Here is a 27,179-nt window from a genome sequence, read left to right on the forward strand (position 1 = left end):
CATCCAGTAACACAGACACACACTTACACCAAGTAACAAAGGCAGAAACTGATACCCAGTAACACAGACACACACTTACACCAAGTAACAAAGACATACACTGATACTCAGTTACATAGAAACACACCAACACCAAGTGACAAAGACATACACTGATACACAGTAACACATACACACACTTACACCAAGTAACAAGTACATACACTGACACCAAGTAACAAAGAAATTCACTGATACCCAGCTACACAGACACACACTTACACCAAGTAACAAAGACAGACACTGATACCCAGTAACACAGACATACACTTACAAAAGTAACAAAGGCATACACTGATACTCAGTTACACAGACACACACTTACACCAAGTAACAAAGACATGCACTGACACCCAGTAACAAAGACATACACTGACATCCAGTAACACAGACACACACGGACACCAAGTAACAAAGACATACACTGACACCCATTAACAAAAATATACGCTGACATCCAGTAACAAAGACATACACTGACACCAAGTAACAAAGACATTCACTGATACCAAGTAACACAGACACACACTTACACCAAGTAACACAGACACACACTTACACCAAGTAACACAGATAGACACTGACACCAAGTAACAAAGACATGCACTGACACCCAGTAACACAGACATACACTGACACCCAGTAACAAAGGCATACACTGACACCCAGTAACAAAGACACACAATGACACCAAGTAACAAAGGCACACACTGACACCGAGTAACTAAGACATACACTGATACCCAGTAACACAGACACACACTTACACCAAGTAACAAGGACATACACAGACACCAAGTAACAAAGAATTACACAGATATTCAGTAACACAGACACACACTTACACCAAGTAACAAAGACATACATTGACACCAAGTAACAAAGACATACACTTACACCAAGTAACAAATACATACACTGACACCAAGTAACAAATACATACACTGATACCCAGTAACACAGACACACACGTACACCAAGTAACACAGACATACACTGACACCATGTAACAAAGACATACACTGATAACCAATAACACTGAGACACACTTCACCCAAGTAACAAAGACATACACTGATCCCAAGCAACACAGACACACACTTACACCAAGTAACAAAGACAGACACTGATACCCAGTATCACAGACATACACTTACACCAAGTATCAAAGACATACACTGATACCAAGTAGCAAAGACATACACTTACACCAAGTAACAAAGACATACACTGACACCAAGTAACAAATACATACACTGACACCAAGTAACAAAGACATACACTGATACCCAGTAACACAGACACACACTAACACCAAGTAACACAGACACACACTTTCACCAAGTAACAAAGACAGACAATGACACCAAGTAACAAAGAAATACACTGATACCCAGTAACACAGACACACACTTACATCAAGTAACAGAGACATACACTGACACCAAGTAACAAGGACATACACTTACACCAAGTAACAAATACATACACTTACACCAAGTAACAAAGACATCCACTCACACCAAGTAACAAAGACATACACTTACACCAAGTAACACAGACATACACAGGCACCAAGTAACAAAGACACACACATACACCAAGTACACAGACATACACTGACACCAAGTAACAAAGACATACACTGATACCCAGTAACACAGACACACACTTACACCAAGTAACAAATACAGACACTGATACCCAGTAACACAGACACACACTAACACCAAGTCACAAAGACATACACTAACACCCAGTAACAAAGACAAACACTGACTCACAGGAACAAAGACACTCACTGACACCAAGTAACAAAGACACACACTTACACCAAGTAACAAAGACATACACAGACACCAAGTAACAAAGACATACACTGACACCAAGTAACAGAGACATGCACTTACACCAAGTAACACAGACGTACACTGACACCAAGTAACAAAGACATACAATTACACCAAGTAACAAAGACAGACAATGACACCAAGTAACAAAGACATACACTGATACCCAGTAACACAGAACACACTTACATCAAGTAACAGAGACATACACTGACACCAAGTAACAAAGACATACACTTACACCAAGTAACAAATTCATGCACTGACACCAAGAAACAAAGACATACACTTACACCAAGTAACAAAGACATCCACTGGCACCAAGTAACAGAGACACACACTTACACCAAGTAACAAAGACACACACAGACACCAAGTAACAAAGACCTACACTGACACCAAGTAACAAAGACATGCACTTACACCAAGTAACACAGACGTACACTGACACCAAGTAACAAAGACATACAATTACACCAAGTCACAAAGACATACTCTGACACCAAGGAACAAAGACATACACTGATACCCAGTAACACAGACGCACACTTCCACCAAGTAACACAGACATACACTGACACCAAGTAACAAAGACATACACTGATACCCAGTAACACAGACACACACTTACACCAAGTAACAAAGACAGACAATGACACCAAGTAACAAAGACGTACACTGATACCCAGTAACACAGACACACACTTACACCAAGTAACACAGACATACACTGACACCAAGTAACAAATACATACACTTACACCAAGTAACAAAAACATGCACTGACACCAAGTAACAAAGACATACACTTACACCAAGTAACAAAGACAGACACTGACACCAAGTAACACAGACACACACTTACACCAAGTAACAAAGACATACACTGATACCCAGCAACACAGACACACACTTACACCAAGTATCACAGACATACACAGACACCAAGTAACAAAGACATACACTGATACCCAGTAACACAGACACACACTGACACCATGTAACAAAGGCATACAATGACACCAAGTAACAAAGGCATCCACTGACACCAAGTAACAAAGACACACACTTACACCAAGTAACACTGACATACAATGACACCAAGTAAAAAAGACACACACTTACACCATGTAACACAGACATACACTGACACCAAGTAACAAAGACATACACTGATACCCAGTAACACAGACACACACTTACAACAAGTAACAATGACAGACACTGATGCCCAGTAACACATACACACACTTACACCAAGTCACAAAGACATACACTGACACCCAGTAACAAAGGCATACACTGACACCGAGTAACTAAGACATACACTGATACCCAGTAACACAGACACACACTTGCACCAAGTAACAAGGACATACACTGACACCAAGTAACAAAGACGTACACTGACACCAAGTAACAAAGACATACACTTACACCAAGTAACAAAGACATACACTGACACCAAGTAACAAATACATACACTGATACCCAGTAACACAGACACACACGTACACCAAGTAACACAGACATACACTGACACCAAGTAAAAAAGACATACACTGACACCATGTAACAAAGACATACACTGATAACCAATAACACAGAGACACACTGACCCCAAGTAACAAAGAAAGACAAAGACACCAAGTAACAAAGACATACACTGATACCCAGTAACACATACACACACTTACACCAAGTATCAGAGAGATACACTGACACCAAGTAACAAAGACATACACTTACACCAAGTAACAAAGACATGCACTGACACCAAGTAACAAAGACAAACACTTACACCAAGTACCAAAAACATACACTGACACCAAGTAACAAAGACATAAACTTACACCAAGTAACACAAACATGCACTGACACCAAGTAACAAAGACACACACTTACACCAAGTACACAGACATGCACTGACACCAAGTAACAAAGACATACACTGACACCCAGTAACACAGACACACACTAACACCAAGTAACAAAGGCAGAAACTGATACCCAGTAACACAGACACACACTTACACCAAGTAACAAAGACATACACTGATACTCAGTTGCATAGAAACACACCAACACCAAGTAACAAAGACATACACTGATACCCAGTAACACATACACACACTTACACCAAGTAACAAGGACATACACTGACACCAAGTAACAAAGAAATTCACTGATACCCAGTAACACAGACACACACTTACACCAAGTAACAAAGACATACACTTACACCAAGTAACAAAGACAGACACAGATACCCAGTAACACAGACATACACTTACACCAAGTAACAAAGGCATACACTGATACTCAGTTGCACAGACACACACTTACAGCAAGTAACAAAGACATACACTGACACCAAGTAACAAAGGCATACACTGACACCCAGTAACAAAGACATACACTGACATCCAGTAACACAGACACACACGGACACCAAGTAACAAAGACATACACTGACACCCATTAACAAAAATATACACTGACACCCAGTAACAAAGACATACACTGACACCAAGTAACAAAGACATTCACTGATACCCAGTATCACAGACATACACTTACACCAAGTAACACAGATACACACTTACACCAAGTAACACAGGCACGCACTGACACCAAGTAACAAAGACATACAATTACACCAAGTAACAAAGACACACACTTACACAAGGTAACACAGATAGACACTGACACCAAGTAACAAAGACATGCACTGACACCCAGTAACACAGACATTCACTGACACCCAGTAACAAAGGCATACACTGACACCCAGTAACAAAGACACACAATGACACCAAGTAACAAAGGCACTCACTGACACCGAGTAACTAAGACATACACTGATACCCATTAACTAAGACATACACTGATACCCAGTAACACAGACACACACTTACACCAAGTAACAAAGAAAGAATAAGACACCAAGTAACAAAGACATACACTGATACCCAGTAACACATACACACACTTTCACCAAGTAACAGAGAGATACACTGACACCAAGTAACAAAGACATACACTTACACCAAGTAACAAAAACATGCACTGACACCAAGTAACAAAGACATACACTTACACCAAGTAACAAAGACAGACACTGACACCAAGTAACAAAGACATACACTTACACCAAGTAACACAAACATACACTGACACCAAGTAACAAAGACACACACTTACACCAAGTAACAAAGACATACACTGACACCAAGTAACAAATACATACACTGATACCCAGTAACACAGACACACACGTACACCAAGTAACACAGACATACACTGACACCAAGTAAAAAAGACATACACTGACACCATGTAACAAAGACATACACTGATAACCAATAACACAGAGACACACTGACCCCAAGTAACAAAGAAAGACAAAGACACCAAGTAACAAAGACATACACTGATACCCAGTAACACATACACACACTTACACCAAGTATCAGAGAGATACACTGACACCAAGTAACAAAGACATACACTTACACCAAGTAACAAAGACATGCACTGACACCAAGTAACAAAGACAAACACTTACACCAAGTACCAAAAACATACACTGACACCAAGTAACAAAGACATAAACTTACACCAAGTAACACAAACATGCACTGACACCAAGTAACAAAGACACACACTTACACCAAGTACACAGACATGCACTGACACCAAGTAACAAAGACATACACTGACACCCAGTAACACAGACACACACTAACACCAAGTAACAAAGGCAGAAACTGATACCCAGTAACACAGACACACACTTACACCAAGTAACAAAGACATACACTGATACTCAGTTGCATAGAAACACACCAACACCAAGTAACAAAGACATACACTGATACCCAGTAACACATACACACACTTACACCAAGTAACAAGGACATACACTGACACCAAGTAACAAAGAAATTCACTGATACCCAGTAACACAGACACACACTTACACCAAGTAACAAAGACATACACTTACACCAAGTAACAAAGACAGACACAGATACCCAGTAACACAGACATACACTTACACCAAGTAACAAAGGCATACACTGATACTCAGTTGCACAGACACACACTTACAGCAAGTAACAAAGACATACACTGACACCAAGTAACAAAGGCATACACTGACACCCAGTAACAAAGACATACACTGACATCCAGTAACACAGACACACACGGACACCAAGTAACAAAGACATACACTGACACCCATTAACAAAAATATACACTGACACCCAGTAACAAAGACATACACTGACACCAAGTAACAAAGACATTCACTGATACCCAGTATCACAGACATACACTTACACCAAGTAACACAGATACACACTTACACCAAGTAACACAGGCACGCACTGACACCAAGTAACAAAGACATACAATTACACCAAGTAACAAAGACACACACTTACACAAGGTAACACAGATAGACACTGACACCAAGTAACAAAGACATGCACTGACACCCAGTAACACAGACATTCACTGACACCCAGTAACAAAGGCATACACTGACACCCAGTAACAAAGACACACAATGACACCAAGTAACAAAGGCACTCACTGACACCGAGTAACTAAGACATACACTGATACCCATTAACTAAGACATACACTGATACCCAGTAACACAGACACACACTTACACCAAGTAACAAAGAAAGAATAAGACACCAAGTAACAAAGACATACACTGATACCCAGTAACACATACACACACTTTCACCAAGTAACAGAGAGATACACTGACACCAAGTAACAAAGACATACACTTACACCAAGTAACAAAAACATGCACTGACACCAAGTAACAAAGACATACACTTACACCAAGTAACAAAGACAGACACTGACACCAAGTAACAAAGACATACACTTACACCAAGTAACACAAACATACACTGACACCAAGTAACAAAGACACACACTTACACCAAGTACACAGACATGCACTGACATCAAGTAACAAAGACATACACTGACACCCAGTAACACAGACACACACTTACACCAAGTCACAAAGGCAGAAACTGATACCCAGTAACACAGACATACACTTACACCAAGTAACAAAGACATACACTGATACACAGTTACACAGAAACACACCAACACCAAGTAACAAACACATACACTGATACCCAGTAACACATACACACACTTACACCAAGTAACAAGGACATACACTGACACCAAGTAACAAAGAAATTCACTGATACCCAGTAACACAGACACACACTTACACCAAGTAACAAAGACATACACTGACACCAAGTAACAAAGACATGCACTGATACCCAGTAACACAGACACACACGGACACCAAGTAACAAAGGCATACACTGATACTCAGTTACACAGACACACACTTACACCAAGTAACAAAGACGTATACTGACACCAAGTAACAAAGGCATACACTGACACCCAGTAACAAAGACAATCACTGACATCCAGTAACACAGACACACACGGACACCAAGTAACAAAGACATACACTGACACCCATGAACAAAAATATTCACTGACACCCAGTAACAAAGACATACACTGACACCAAGTAACACAGTGACACACTTACACCAAGTAATAAAGACATACACTGACACCAAGTAACAAAGACATACAATTACACCAAGTAACAAAGACACACACTTACACCAAGTAACACAGATAGAGACTGACACCAAGTAACAAAGACATGCACTGACACCCAGTAACACAGACATACACTGACACCAAGTAACAAAGACATACACTGATACCCAGTAACACAGACACACACTTACACCAAGTAACACTGACATACACTGACACCAAGTAAAAAAGACACACACTTACACCAAGTAACACAGACATACACTGACACCAAGTAACAAAAACATACACTGATACCCAGTAACACAGACACACACTTGCAACAAGTAACAATGACAGACACTGATACCCAGTAACACATACACACACTTACACCAAGTCACAAAGACATACACTGACACCCAGTAACAAAGGCATACACTGACACCCAGTAACAAAGACACACAATGACACCAAGTAACAAAGGCACACACTGACACCGAGTAACTAAGACATACACTGATACCCAGTAACACAGACACACACTTACACCAAGTAACAAGGACATACACTGACAACAAGTAACAAAGAATTACACAGATACTCAGTAATGCAGACACACACTTACACCAAGTAACAAAGACATACACTGACACCAAGTAACAAAGACATACACTTACACCAAGTAACAAAGACATACACTGACACCAAGAAACAAATACATACACTGATACCCAGTAACACAGACACACACGTACACCAAGTAACACAGACCTACACTGACACCAAGTAACAAAGACATACACTTACACCAAGTAACAAAGACATGCACTGACACCAAGTAACAAAGACATACACTTACACCAACTACCAAAAACATACACTGACACCAAGTAACAAAGACATACACTGACACCAAGTAACAAAGACATAGACTTACACCAAGTAACAAAGACATACACTGACACCAAGTAACAAAGACATACACTGACACCCAGTAACACAGACACACACTTACACCAAGTAACAAAGGCAGAAACTGATACCCAGTAACACAGACACACACTTACACCAAGTAACAAAGACATACACTGATACTCAGTTACACAGAAACACACCAACACCAAGTAACAAAGACATACACTGATACCTAGTAACACATACACACACTTACACCAAGTAACAAGGACATACACTGACACCAAGTAACAAAGAAATTCACTGATACCCAGTAACACAGACACACACTTACACCAAGTAACAAAGACAAACACTGACACCAAGTAACAAAGACATACACTGATACCCAGTAACACAGACATACACTTACACCAAGTAACAAAGGCATACACTGATACTCAGTTACACAGACACACACTTACACCAAGTAACAAAGACATACACTGACACCAAGTAACAAAGGCATACACTGACATCCAGTAACACAGACACACACGGACACCAAGTAACAAAGACATGCACTGAAACCCATTAACAAAAATATACACTGACACCCAGTAACAAAGACAGACACTGACACCAAGTAACAAAGACATTCACTGATACCCATTAACACAGACACACACTTACACCAAGTAACACAGACACACACTTACACCAAGTAACACAGGCACACACTGACACCAAGTAACAAAGACATACAATTACACCAAGTAACAAAGACACACACTTACACCAAGTAACACAGATAGACACTGACACCAAGTAAAAAAGACACACACTTACACCAAGTAACACAGACATACACTGACACCAAGTAACAAAGACATACACTGATTCCCAGTAACACAGACACACACTTACAACAAGTAACAATGACAGACACTGATACCCAGTAACACATACACACACTTACACCAAGTCACAAAGACATACACTGACACCCAGTAACAAAGGCATACACTGACACCAAGTAACAAGGACACACAATGACACCAAGTAATAAAGGTACACACTGACACCGAGTAACTAAGACAGACACTGATACCCAGTAACACAGACACACACTTACACCAAGTAACAAGGACATACACTGAAACCAAGTAACAAAGAATTACACAGATACTCAGTTACACAAACACACACTTACACCAAGTAACAAAGACATACACTGACACCAAGGAACAAAGACATACACTTACACCAAGTAACAAAGACATACACTGACACCATGTAACAAAGACATACACTGATAACCAATAACACAGAGACACACTTACCCCAAGTAACAAAGAAAGACAAAGACACCAAGTAACAAAGACATACACTGATACCCAGTAACACATACACACACTTACACCAAGTAACAGAGAGTTACACTGACACCAAGTAACAAAGACATACACTTACACCAAGTAACAAAGACATGCACTGACACCAAGTAACAAAGACATACACTTACACCAAGTACCAAAAACATACACTGACACCAAGTAACAAAGACATACACTTACACCAAGTAACACAAACATACACTGACACCAAGTAACAAAAACACACACTTACACCAAGTACACAGACATGCACTGACACCAAGTAACAAAGACATACACTGACACCCAGTAACACAGACACACACTTACACCAAGTAACAAAGGCAGAAACTGATACCCAGTAACACAGACACACACTTACACCAAGTAACAAAGACATACACTGATACTCAGTTACACAGAAACACACCAACACCAAGTAACAAAGACATACACTGATACCCTGTAACACATACAGACACTTACACCAAGTAACAAGGACATACACTGACACCAAGTAACAAAGAAATTCACTGATACCCAGTAACACAGACACACACTTACACCAAGTAACAAAGACATACACTGACACCAAGTAACAAAGACATACATTGATACCCAGTAACACAGACATACACTTACACCAAGTAACAAAGGCATACACTGATACTCAGTTACACAGACACACACTTACACCAAGTAACAAAGACATACACTGACACCAAGTAACAAACGCATACACTGACACCCAGTAACAAAGACATACACTGACATCCAGTAACACAGACACACACGGACACCAAGTAACAAAGACATACACTGACACCCATTAACAAAAATATACACTGACACCCAGTAACAAAGACATACACTGACACCAAGTAACAAAGACATTCACTGATACCCAGTAACACAGACACACACTTACACCAAGTAACAAAGACATACACTGACACCAAGTAACAAAGACATACACTGATACCCAGTAACACAGACACACACTTACACCAAGTAACAAAGACATACACTGACACCAAGTAACAAAGACATAGACTTACACCAAGTAACAAAGACATACACTGACACCAAGTAACAAAGACATACACTGACACCCAGTAACACAGACACACACTTACACCAAGTAACAAAGGCAGAAACTGATACCCAGTAACACAGACACACACTTACACCAAGTAACAAAGACATACACTGATACTCAGTTACACAGAAACACACCAACACCAAGTAACAAAGACATACACTGATACCTAGTAACACATACACACACTTACACCAAGTAACAAGGACATACACTGACACCAAGTAACAAAGAAATTCACTGATACCCAGTAACACAGACACACACTTACACCAAGTAACAAAGACAAACACTGACACCAAGTAACAAAGACATACACTGATACCCAGTAACACAGACATACACTTACATCAAGTAACAAAGGCATACACTGATACTCAGTTACACAGACACACACTTACACCAAGTAACAAAGACATACACTGACACCAAGTAACAAAGGCATACACTGACATCCAGTAACACAGACACACACGGACACCAAGTAACAAAGACATGCACTGAAACCCATTAACAAAAATATACACTGACACCCAGTAACAAAGACAGACACTGACACCAAGTAACAAAGACATTCACTGATACCCATTAACACAGACACACACTTACACCAAGTAACACAGACACACACTTACACCAAGTAACACAGGCACACACTGACACCAAGTAACAAAGACATACAATTACACCAAGTAACAAAGACACACACTTACACCAAGTAACACAGATAGACACTGACACCAAGTAACAAAGGCATACACTGACACCCAGTAACAAAGACATACACTGACACCCAGTACACAGACACAAACGGACACCAAGTAACAAAGACATACACTGACACCCATTAACAAAAACGTACACTGACACCCAGTAACAAAGACATACACTGACACCAAGTAACAAAGACATTCACTGATACCCAGTAACACAGACACACACTTACACCAAGTAACAAAGACATACACTTACACCAAGTAACAAAGACATACACTGACACCATGTAACAAAGACATACACTGATAACCAATAACACAGAGACACACTTACCCCAAGTAACAAAGAAAGACAAAGACACCAAGTAACAAAGACATACACTGATACCCAGTAACACATACACACACTTACACCAAGTAACAGAGAGATACACTGACACCAAGTAACAAAGACATACACTTACACCAAGTAACAAAGACATGCACTGACACCAAGTAACAAAGACATACACTTACACCAAGTACCAAAAACATACACTGACACCAAGTAACAAAGACATACACTTACACCAAGTAACAAAGACATACACTGACACCAAGTAACAAAAACACACACTGACACCAAGTAACAAAGACATACATTGATACCCAGTAACACAGACATACACTTACACCAAGTAACAAAGGCATACACTGATAGTCAGTTACACAGACACACACTTACACCAAGTAACAAAGACATACACTGACACCAAGTAACAAACGCATACACTGACACCCAGTAACAAAGACATACACTGACATCCAGTAACACAGACACACACGGACACCAAGTAACAAAGACATACACTGACACCCATTAACAAAAATATACACTGACACCCAGTAACAAAGACATACACTGACACCAAGTAACAAAGACATTCACTGATACCCAGTAACACAGACACAAACTTACACCAAGTAACAAAGACATACACTGACACCAAGTAACAAAGACATACACTGACACCAAGTAACAAAGTCATACACTGACACCCAGTAACAAAGACATACACTGACATCCAGTAACACAGACACACACGGACACCATGTAACAAAGACAAACACTGACACCAAGTAACAAAGACATACACTTACACCAAGTAACAAAGACATACACTGACACCAACTAACAAAGACATACACTGATACCCAGTAACACAGACACACACTTACACCAAGTAACACAGACATACACTGACATCAACTAACAAAGACATACACTGACACCATGTAACAAAGACATACACTGATAACCAATAACAGAGACACACACTTACCCCAAGTAACAAAGAAAGACAAAGACACCAAGTAACAAAGACATACACTGATACCCAGTAACACGTACACACACTTACACCAAGTAACAGAGAGATACACTGACACCAAGTAACAAAGACATACAATTACACCAAGTAACAAAGACATGCACTGACACCAAGTAACAAAGGCATACACTGACACCCAGTAACAAAGACATACATTGACATCCAGTAACACAGACACACACGGACACCAAGTAACAAAGACATACACTGACACCCATTAACAAAAACATACACTGACACCCAGTAACAAAGACATACACTGACACCAAGTAACAAAGACATTCACTGATACCCAGTAACACAGACACACACTTACACCAAGTAACAAAGACATACACAGATACTCAGTAACAAAGACACAAACTTACACCAAGTTACAAAGACATACACTGACACCAAGTATCAAAGACATACACTTACACCAAGTCACAAAGACATACACTGACACCAAGTAACAAAGACATACACTGATACCCAGTAACACAGACACACACTTACACCAAGTAACACAGACATACACTGACACCAAGTAACAAAGACATACACTGACACCTTGTAACAAAGACATACACTGATAATCAATAACACAGACACACACTGACACCAAGTCACAAAGACATACACTGATACCCAGTCACACAGACACACACTTACACCAAGTAACACAGACATACACTGACACAATGTAACAAAGACATACACTGACACCAAGTAACAAAGACATACACTTACACCAAGTAACAAAGACATGCACTGACACCAAGTAACAAAGACATACACTTACACCAAGTAACACAAACATACACTGAAACCAAGTAACAAAGACACTTACTTACACGAAGTACACAGACATACACTGACACCAAGTAACAAAGACATACACTGACACCCAGTAACACAGACACACACTTACACCAAGTAACAAAGACAGAAACGATACCCAGTAACACAGACACACACTTACACCAAGTAACAAAGACATACACTGATACTCAGTTACACAGAAACACACCAACACCAAGTAACAAAGACATACACTGAAACCAAGTAACAAAGGCATACACTGACACCCAGTAACAAAGACATACACTGACACCCAGTACACAGACACACACGGACACCAAGTAACAAAGACATACACTGACACCCATTAACAAAAACGTACACTGACACCCAGTATCAAAGACATACACTGACACCAAGTAACAAAGACATTCAATGATACCCAGTAACACAGACATACTCTTACACCAAGTAACAAAGACATACACTGACAGCAAGTAACAAAGACACACACTGACAGCAAGTAACAAAGACATGCACTGATACCCAGAAACACAGACACACACTGACACCAAGGAACCAAGACATACACTGATACTCAGTAACACAGACACACACTTACACCAAGTAACAAAGACATACACTGACACCAAGTAACAAAGACATACACTTACACCAAGTAACAAAGAACTACACTGACACGAAGTAACAAAGGCATACACTGATACCTAGTAACACAGACACACAATTACACCAAGTAACACAGACATACACTGACACCAAGTAACAAAAACATACACTGACACCAAGTAACGAAGACATACACTGATACCCAGTAACACAGACACACACTTACACCAAGTAACAAAGACAGACAATGACACCAAGTAACAAGGACATACACTGACACGCAGTAACAAAGACATACACTGACACCCAGTAACACAGACACACACGGACACCAAGTAACAAAGACAGACACTGACACCCATTAACAAAAACGTACACTGACACCCAGTAACAAAGACATACACTGACACCAAGTAACAAAGACATTCACTGATACCCAGTAACACAGACACACACTTACACCATGTAACAAAGACATACACTGACACCAAGTAACAAAGACATTCACTGATACCCAGTAACACAGACACACACTTACAGCAAGGAACCAAGACATACACTGATACTCAGTAACACAGAAACACACGGACACCAAGTAACAAAGACATACACTGACACCCATTAACAAAAAAATACACTGACACCCAGTAACAAAGACATACACTGACACCAAGTAACAAAGACATACACTGATAATCAATTACACAGACACACACTTACACCAAGTAACAAAGAAAGACAAAGACACCAAGTAACAAAGACATACACTGATACCCAGTAACACATACACACACTTACACCAAGTAACAGAGAGATACACTGACACCAAGTAACAAAGACACACACTTACACCAAGTAACAAAGACATGCACTGACACCAAGTAACAAAGACATACACTTACACCAAGTACCAAAAACATACACTGACACCAAGTAACAAAAACATACACTTACACCAAGTAACACAAACATACACTGAAACCAAGTAACAAAGACACACACTTACACCAAGTACACAGACATACACTGACACCAAGTAACAAAGACATACACTGACACCCAGTATCACAGACACACACTTACACCAAGTAACAAAGACAGAAACTGATACCCAGTAACACAGACACACCCTTACACCAAGTAACAAAGACATACACTGATACTCAGTTACACAGAAACACACCAACACCAAGTAACAAAGACATACACTGACACCAAGTAACAAAGGCATACACTGACACCCAGTAACAAAGACATACACTGACACCCAGTAACAAAGACATACACTGACACCAAGTAACAAAGACATTCACTGATACCCAGTAACACAGACATACACTTACACCAAGTAACAAAGACATACACTGACAGCAAGTAACAAAGACATACACTGACAGCAAGTAACAAAGACACATACTGATACCCAGAAACACAGACACACACTTACACCAAGGAACAAAGACATACACTGATTCTCAGTAACACAGACACACACTGACACCAAGTAACAAAGACATACACTGACACCAAGTAACAATGACATACACTTACACCAAGTAACAAAGACATACAATGACACGAAGTAACAAAGGCATACACTGATACCCAGTAACGCAGACACACAATTACACCAAGTAACACAGACATACACTGACACCAAGTAACAAAGACATACACTGACACCAAGTAACGAAGACATACACAGATACCCAGTGACACTGACACACACATACACCAAGTAACAAAGACAGACAATGACACCAAGTAACAAGGACATACACTTACACCAAGTAACACAGACATACACTGACACCAAGTAACAAAGACACACACTGACACCAAGTACACTGACATACACTAACACCAAGTAACAAAGACATACACTGACACACAGTAACACAGATACACACTTTCACCAAGTAGCAAAGACATACACAGATACTCAGTTACACAGACACACACGTACACCAAGTAACACAGACATACACTGACACCAAGTAACAAAGACATACACTGATACCCAGTAACACAGACACACACTTACACCAAGTAACAATGACAGACACCGATCCCCAGTGACACATACACACACTTACACCAAGTACACAGACATACACTGACACCAAGTAACAAAGACATACACTGACACCCAGTAACGCAGACACACTCGTGCATCAAGTAACAAAGACAGAAACTGACACCCAGTAACACAGACACACACTTACACCAGGTAACAAAGACATACACTGATACTCAGTTACACACAAACGCACCAACAACAAGTAACAAAGACATACACTGACACCAAGTAACAAAGGCATACACTGACACCCAGTAACGAAGACACACACTGACACCCAGTAACACAGACACACACGGACACCAAGTAACAAAGACATACACTGACACGCATTAACAAAAAAGTACACTGACACCCAGTAACAAAGACATACACTGACAACAAGTAACAAAGACATTCACTGATACCCAGTAACACAGACACACACTTACACCATGTAACAAAGACATACACTGACAGCAAGTAACAAAGACATACACTGACAGCAAGTAACAAAGACATACACTGATACCCAGAAACACAGACACACACTTACAGCAAGGAACCAAGACATACACTGATACTCAGTAACACAGCCACACACTTACACTAAGTAACAAAGACATACACTTACACCAAGTAACAAAGACATACACTGACACGAAGTAACAAATGCATACATTGATACCCAGTAACACAGACACACAATTACACCAAGTAACACAGACAGACACTGACACCAAGTAACAAAGACATACACTGACACCAAGTAACAAAGACATACACTGATACCCAGTAACACAGACACACACTTACACCAAGTAACAAAGACAGACAATGACACCAAGTAACAAGGACATACACCGACACCAAGTAACACAGACATACACTGACACCAAGTAACAAAGACACACACTGACACCAAGTACACAGACATACACTGACACCAGGTAACAAAGACATACACTGACACCCAGCAACTTACACCAAGTAACAGAGACATACATAGATACTCAGTTACACAGCCACACAATTACACCAAGTAACACTGACATACACTGACACCAAGTAACAAAGACATACACTGATACCCAGTAACACAGACACACACTTACACCAAGTAACAATGACAGACACTGATACCCAGTAACACATACACACACTTACAACAAGTACACAGACAGACACTGACACCAAGTAACAAAGACATACACTGACACCCAGTAACACAGACACACACTTACACCAAGTAACAAAGACAGAAACTGATACCCACTAACACAGACACACACTTACACCAAGTAACAAAGACAAACACTGATACTCAGTTACACATAAACACACCAGCACCAAGTAACAAAGACATACACTGACACCAAGTAACAAAGGCATACACTGACACCCAGTAACAAAGACATACACTGACTCCCCGTAACACAGACACACACGGACACCAAGTAACAAAGACAGACACTGACACCCATTCACAAAAACGTACACTGACACCCAGTAACAAAGACATACACTGACACCAAGTAACAAAGACATTCACTGACAGCAAGTAACAAAGACGGACACTGATACCCAGAAACACAGACACACACTTGCACCAAGGAACCAAGACATACACTGATACTCAGTAACACAGACACACACTAACACCAAGTAACAAAGACATACACTGACACCAAGTAACAAAGGCATACACTGACACCCAGTAACAAAGACACACAATGACTCCAAGTAACAAAGGCACACACTGACACCGAGTAACTAAGACATACACTGATACCCAGTAACACAGACACACACTTACACCAAGTAACAAGGACATACACTGAAACCAAATAACAAAGAATTACACAGATACTCAGTAACACAGACACACACTTACACCAAGTAACAAAGACTTACACTGACACCAAGTAACAAAGACATACACTTACACCAAGTAACAAAGACATACACTGACACCAAGTAACAAATACAAACACTGATACCCAGTAACACAGACACACACGTACACCAAGTAACACAGACATACACTGACACCAAGTAACAAAGACATACACTGACACCATGTAACAAAGACATACACTGATAACCAATAACACAGAGACACACTTACCCCAAGTAACAAAGAAAGACAAAGACACCAAGTAACAAAGACATACACTGATACCCAGTAACACATACACACACTTACACCAAGTAACAGAGAGATACACTGACACCAAGTAACAAAGGCATACACTTACACCAAGTAACAAAGACATGCACTGACACCAAGTAACAAAGACATACACTTACACCAAGTACCAAAAACATACACTGACACCAAGTAACAAAGACATACACTTACACCAAGTAACACAAACATACACTGACACCAAGTAACAAAAACACACACTTACACCAAGTACACAGACATGCACTGACACCAAGTAACAAAGACATACACTGACACCCAGTAACACAGACACACACTTACACCAAGTAACAAAGGCAGAAACTGATACCCAGTAACACAGACACACACTTACACCAAGTAACAAAGACATACACTGATACTCAGTAACAAAGACATACACTGACACCCAGTAACAAAGGCATACACTGACACCCAGTAACAAAGACATACACTGACATCCAGTAACACAGACACACACGGACACCAAGTAACAAAGACATACACTGACACCCATTAACAAAAACATACACTGACACCCAGTAACAAAGACATACACTGACACCAAGTAACAAAGACATTCACTGATACCCAGTAACACAGACACACACGAACACCAAGTAACAAAGACATACACAGACAGCAAGTAACAAAGACATACACTGATACCCAGTAACACAGACACACACTTACACCAAGTGACAAAGACATACACAGATACTCAGTAACAAAGACACATACTTACACCAAGTACACAGACATACACTGACACCAAGTAACAAAGACATACACTGACACCCAGTAACACAGACAAACACTTACACCAAGTAACAAAGACAGAAACGATACCCAGTAACACAGACACACACTTACACCAAGTAACAAAGACATACACTGATACTCAGTTACACAGAAACACACCAACACCAAGTCACAAAGACATACACTGACACCAAGTAACAAAGGCATACACTGACACCCAGTAACAAAGACATACACTGACACCCAGTACACAGACACAAACGGACACCAAGTAACAAAGACATACACTGACACCCATTAACAAAAACGTACACTGACACCCAGTAACAAAGACATACACTGACACCAAGTAACAAAGACATTCACTGATACCCAGTAACACAGACACACACTTACACCATGTAACAAAGACATACACTGACAGCAAGTAACAAAGACATACACTGACAGCAAGTAACAAAGACATACACTGATACCCAGAAACACAGACACACACTTACAGCAAGGAACCAAGACATACACTGATACTCAGTAACACGGCCACACACTTACACCAAGTAACAAAGACATACACTGACACCAAGTAACAAAGACATACACTTACACCAAGTAACAAAGACATACACTGACACGAAGTAACAAATGCATACATTGATACCCAGTAACACAGACACACAATTACACCAAGTAACACAGACAGACACTGACACCAAGTAACAAAGACATACACTGACACCAAGTAACAAAGACATACACTGATACCCAGTAACACAGACACACACTTACACCAAGTAACAAAGACAGACAATGACACCAAGTAACAAGGACATACACCGACACCAAGTAACACAGACATACACTGACACCAAGTAACAAAGACACACACTGACACCAAGTACACAGACATACACTGACACCAGGTAACAAAGACATACACTGACATCCAGCAACACAGACACACACTTACACCAAGTAACAGAGTCATACATAGATACTCAGTTACACAGCCACACAATTACACCAAGTAACACAGACATACACTGACACCAAGTAACAAAGACATACACTGATACCCAGTAACACAGACACACACTTACACCAAGTAACAATGACAGACACTGATACCCAGTAACACATACACACACTTCCAACAAGTACACAGACAGACACTGACACCAAGTAACAAAGACATACACTGACACCCAGTAACACAGACACACACTTACACAAAGTAACAAAGACAGAAACTGATACCCACTAACACAGACACACACTTACACCAAGTAACAAAGACAAACACTGATACTCAGTTACACATAAACACACCAACACCAAGTAACAAAGACATACACTGACACCAAGTAACAAAGGCATACACTGACACCCAGTAACAAAGACACACACTGACACCCAGTAACACAGACACACACGGACACCAAGTAACAAAGACATACACTGACACGCATTAACAAAAACGTACACTGACACCCAGTAACAAAGACATACACTGACACCAAGTAACAAAGACATTCACTGATACCCAGTAACACAGACACACACTTACACCATGTAACAAAGACATACACTGACAGCAAGTAACAAAGACATACACTGACAGCAAGTAACAAAGACATACACTGATACCCAGAAACACAGACACACACTTACAGCAAGGAACCAAGACATGCACTGATACTCAGTAACACAGCCACACACTTACACCAAGTAACAAAGACATACACTGACACCAAGTAACAAAGACATACACTTACACCAAGTAACAAAGACATACACTGACACGAAGTAACAAATGCATACATTGATACCCAGTAACACAGACACACAATTACACCAAGTAACACAGACAGACACTGACACCAAGTAACAAAGACATACACTGACACCAAGTAACAAAGACATACACTGATACCCAGTAACACAGACACACACTTACACCAAGTAACAAAGACAGACAATGACACCAAGTAACAAGGACATACACTGACACCAAGTAACAAAGACATACACTGACACCAAGTAACAAAGACACACACTGACACCAAGTACACAGACATACACTGACACCAAGTAACAAAGACATACACTGACACCCAGTAACACAGACACACACTTACACCAAGTAACAAAGAGATACATAGATACTCAGTTACACAGCCACACAATTACACCAAGTAACACAGACATACACTGACACCAAGTATCAAAGACATGCACTGATACCCAGTAACACAGACACACACTTACACCAAGTAACAATGACAGACACTGATACCCAGTAACACATACACACACTTCCAACAAGTACACAGACAGACACTGACACCAAGTAACAAAGACATACACTGACACCCAGTAACACAGACACACACTTACACCAAGTAACAAAGACAGAAACTGATACCCAGTAACACAGACACACACTTACACCAAGTAACAAAGACAAACACTGATACTCAGTTACACATAAACACACCAACACCAAGTAACAAAGACATACACTGACACCAAGTAACAAAGGTATACACTGACACCCAGTAACAAAGACATACACTGACACCCCGTAACACAGACACACACGGACACCAAGTAACAAAGACAGACACTGACACCAATTAACAAAAACGTACACTGACACCCAGTAACAAAGACATACACTGACAACAAGTAACAAAGACATTCACTGATACCCAGTAACACAGACACACACTTACACCATGTAACAAAGACATACACTGACAGCAAGTAACAAAGACATACACTGACAGCAAGTAACAAAGACATACACTGATACCCAGAAACACAGACACACACTTACAGCAAGGAACCAAGACATACACTGATACTCAGTAACACAGCCACACACTTACACCAAGTAACAAAGACATACACTTACACCAAGTAACAAAGACATACACTGACACGAAGTAACAAATGCATACATTGATACCCAGTAACACAGACACACAATTACACCAAGTAACACAGACAGACACTGACACCAAGTAACAAAGACATACACTGACACCAAGTAACAAAGACATACACTGATACCCAGTAACACAGACACACACTTACACCAAGTAACAAAGACAGACAATGACACCAAGTAACAAGGACATACACCGACACCAAGTAACACAGACATACACTGACACCAAGTAACAAAGACACACACTGACACCAAGTACACAGACATACACTGACACCAGGTAACAAAGACATACACTGACACCCAGCAACTTCCACCAAGTAACAGAGACATACATAGATACTCAGTTACACAGCCACACAATTACACCAAGTAACACAGACATACACTGACACCAAGTAACAAAGACATACACTGATACCCAGTAACACAGACACACACTTCCACCAAGTAACAATGACAGACACTGATACCCAGTAACACATACACACACTTACAACAAGTACACAGACAGACACTGACACCAAGTAACAAAGACATACACTGACACCCAGTAACACAGACACACACTTACACCAAGTAACAAAGACAGAAACTGATACCCACTAACACAGACACACACTTACACCAAGTAACAAAGACAAACACTGATACTCAGTTACACATAAACACACCAGCACCAAGTAACAAAGACATACACTGACACCAAGTAACAAAGGCATACACTGACACCCAGTAACAAAGACATACACTGACTCCCCGTAACACAGACACACACGGACACCAAGTAACAAAGACAGACACTGACACCCATTCACAAAAACGTACACTGACACCCAGTAACAAAGACATACACTGACACCAAGTAACAAAGACATTCACTGACAGCAAGTAACAAAGACGGACACTGATACCCAGAAACACAGACACACACTTGCACCAAGGAACCAAGACATACACTGATACTCAGTAACACAGACACACACTAACACCAAGTAACAAAGACATACACTGACACCAAGTAACAAAGGCATACACTGACACCCAGTAACAAAGACACACAATGACTCCAAGTTACAAAGGCACACACTGACACCGAGTAACTAAGACATACACTGATACCCAGTAACACAGACACACACTTACACCAAGTAACAAGGACATACACTGAAATCAAATAACAAAGAATTACACAGATACTCAGTAACACAGACACACACTTACACCAAGTAACAAAGACATACACTGACACCAAGTAACAAAGACATACACTTACACCAAGTAACAAAGACATACACTGACACCAAGTAACAAATACAAACACTGATACCCAGTAACACAGACACACACGTACACCAAGTAACACAGACATACATTGACACCAAGTAACAAAGACATACACTGACACCATGTAACAAAGACATACACTGATAACCAATAACACAGAGACACACTTACCCCAAGTAACAAAGAAAGACAAAGACACCAAGTAACAAAGACATACACTGATACCCAGTAACACATACACACACTTACACCAAGTAACAGAGAGATACACTGACACCAAGTAACAAAGGCATACACTTACACCAAGTAACAAAGACATGCACTGACACCAAGTAACAAAGACATACACTTACACCAAGTACCAAAAACATACACTGACACCAAGTAACAAAGACATACACTTACACCAAGTAACACAAACATACACTGACACCAAGTAACAAAAACACACACTTACACCAAGTACACAGACATGCACTGACACCAAGTAACAAAGACATACACTGACACCAAGTAACACAGACACACACTTACACCAAGTAACAAAGGCAGAAACTGATACCCAGTAACACAGACACACACTTACACCAAGTAACAAAGACATACACTGATACTCAGTAACAAAGACATACACTGACACCCAGTAACAAAGGCATACACTGACACCCAGTAACAAAGACATACACTGACATCCAGTAACACAGACACACACGGACACCAAGTAACAAAGACATACACTGACACCCATTAACAAAAACATACACTGACACCCAGTAACAAAGACATACACTGACACCAAGTAACAAAGACATTCACTGATACCCAGTAACACAGACACACACGAACACCAAGTAACAAAGACATACACAGACAGCAAGTAACAAAGACATACACTGATACCCAGTAACACAGACACACACTTACACCAAGTGACAAAGACATACACAGATATTCAGTAACAAAGACACATACTTACACCAAGTACACAGACATACACTGACACCAAGTAACAAAGACATACACTGACACCCAGTAACACAGACAAACACTTACACCAAGTAACAAAGACAGAAACGATACCCAGTAACACAGACACACACTTACACCAAGTAACAAAGACATACACTGATACTCAGTTACACAGAAACACACCAACACCAAGTCACAAAGACATACACTGACACCAAGTAACAAAGGCATACACTGACACCCAGTAACAAAGACATACACTGACACCCAGTACACAGACACAAACGGACACCAAGTAACAAAGACATACACTGACACCCATTAACAAAAACGTACACTGACACCCAGTAACAAAGACATACACTGACACCAAGTAACAAAGACATTCACTGATACCCAGTAACACAGACACACACTTACACCATGTAACAAAGACATACACTGACAGCAAGTAACAAAGACATACACTGACAGCAAGTAACAAAGACATACACTGATACCCAGAAACACAGACACACACTTACAGCAAGGAACCAAGACATACACTGATACTCAGTAACACGGCCACACACTTACACCAAGTAACAAAGACATACACTGACACCAAGTAACAAAGACATACACTTACACCAAGTAACAAAGACATACACTGACACGAAGTAACAAATGCATACATTGATACCCAGTAACACAGACACACAATTACACCAAGTAACACAGACAGACACTGACACCAAGTAACAAAGACATACACTGACACCAAGTAACAAAGACATACACTGATACCCAGTAACACAGACACACACTTACACCAAGTAACAAAGACAGACAATGACACCAAGTAACAAGGACATACACCGACACCAAGTAACACAGACATACACTGACACCAAGTAACAAAGACACACACTGACACCAAGTACACAGACATACACTGACACCAGGTAACAAAGACATACACTGACATCCAGCAACACAGACACACACTTACACCAAGTAACAGAGTCATACATAGATACTCAGTTACACAGCCACACAATTACACCAAGTAACACAGACATACACTGACACCAAGTAACAAAGACATACACTGATACCCAGTAACACAGACACACACTTACACCAAGTAACAATGACAGACACTGATACCCAGTAACACATACACACACTTCCAACAAGTACACAGACAGACACTGACACCAAGTAACAAAGACATACACTGACACCCAGTAACACAGACACACACTTACACAAAGTAACAAAGACAGAAACTGATACCCACTAACACAGACACACACTTACACCAAGTAACAAAGACAAACACTGATACCAAGTAACAAAGACATACACTGACACCAAGTAACAAAGACACACACTTACACCAAGTAACAAAGAGATACATAGATACTCAGTTACACAGCCACACAATTACACCAAGTAACACAGACATACACTGACACCAAGTAACAAAGACATGCACTGATACCCAGTAACACAGACACACACTTACACCAAGTAACAATGACAGACACTGATACCCAGTAACACATACACACACTTCCAACAAGTACACAGACAGACACTGACACCAAGTAACAAAGACATACACTGACACCCAGTAACACAGACACACACTTACACCAAGTAACAAAGACAGAAACTGATACCCAGTAACACAGACACACACTTACACCAAGTAACAAAGACAAACACTGATACTCAGTTACACATAAACACACCAACACCAAGTAACAAAGACATACACTGACACCAAGTAACAAAGGTATACACTGACACCCAGTAACAAAGACATACACTGACACCCCGTAACACAGACACACACGGACACCAAGTAACAAAGACAGACACTGACACCAATTAACAAAAACGTACACTGACACCCAGTAACAAAGACATACACTGACACCAAGTAACAAAGACATTCACTGACAGCAAGTAACAAAGACGGACACTGATACCCAGAAACACAGACACACACTTGCACCAAGGAACCAAGACATACACTGACACCAAGTAACAAAGACATACACTTACACCAAGTAACAAAGACATACACTGACAGCAAGTAACAAAGGCATACACTGATACCCAGTAACAAAGACACACACTTACACCAAGTAACAAAGACAGACAATGACACCAAGTAACAAGGACATACACTTACACCAAGTAACACAGACTTACACTGACACCAAGTAACAAAGACACACACTGACACCAAGTTCACAGACATACACTGACACCAAGTAACAAAGACATACACTGACACCCAGTAACACAGACACACAAATACACCAAGTAACAAAGACAGACAATGACACCAAGTAACAAAGACACACTCTTACACCAAGTAACACAGACATACACTGACACCAAGTAACAAAGGCACACACTGACACCGAGTACACAGACACACACTTACACCAAGTAACAAAGACATACACAGATCCTCAGTTACACAGCCACACACTTACACCAAGTAACACAGACATATACTGACACCAAGTAACAAAGACATACACTGATACCCAGTAACACAGACACACACTTACACCAAGTAACAATGA

Source organism: Heterodontus francisci, unplaced genomic scaffold (genome assembly GCF_036365525.1).
Source record: "Heterodontus francisci isolate sHetFra1 unplaced genomic scaffold, sHetFra1.hap1 HAP1_SCAFFOLD_74, whole genome shotgun sequence".
NCBI lineage: Eukaryota > Metazoa > Chordata > Chondrichthyes > Heterodontiformes > Heterodontidae > Heterodontus > Heterodontus francisci.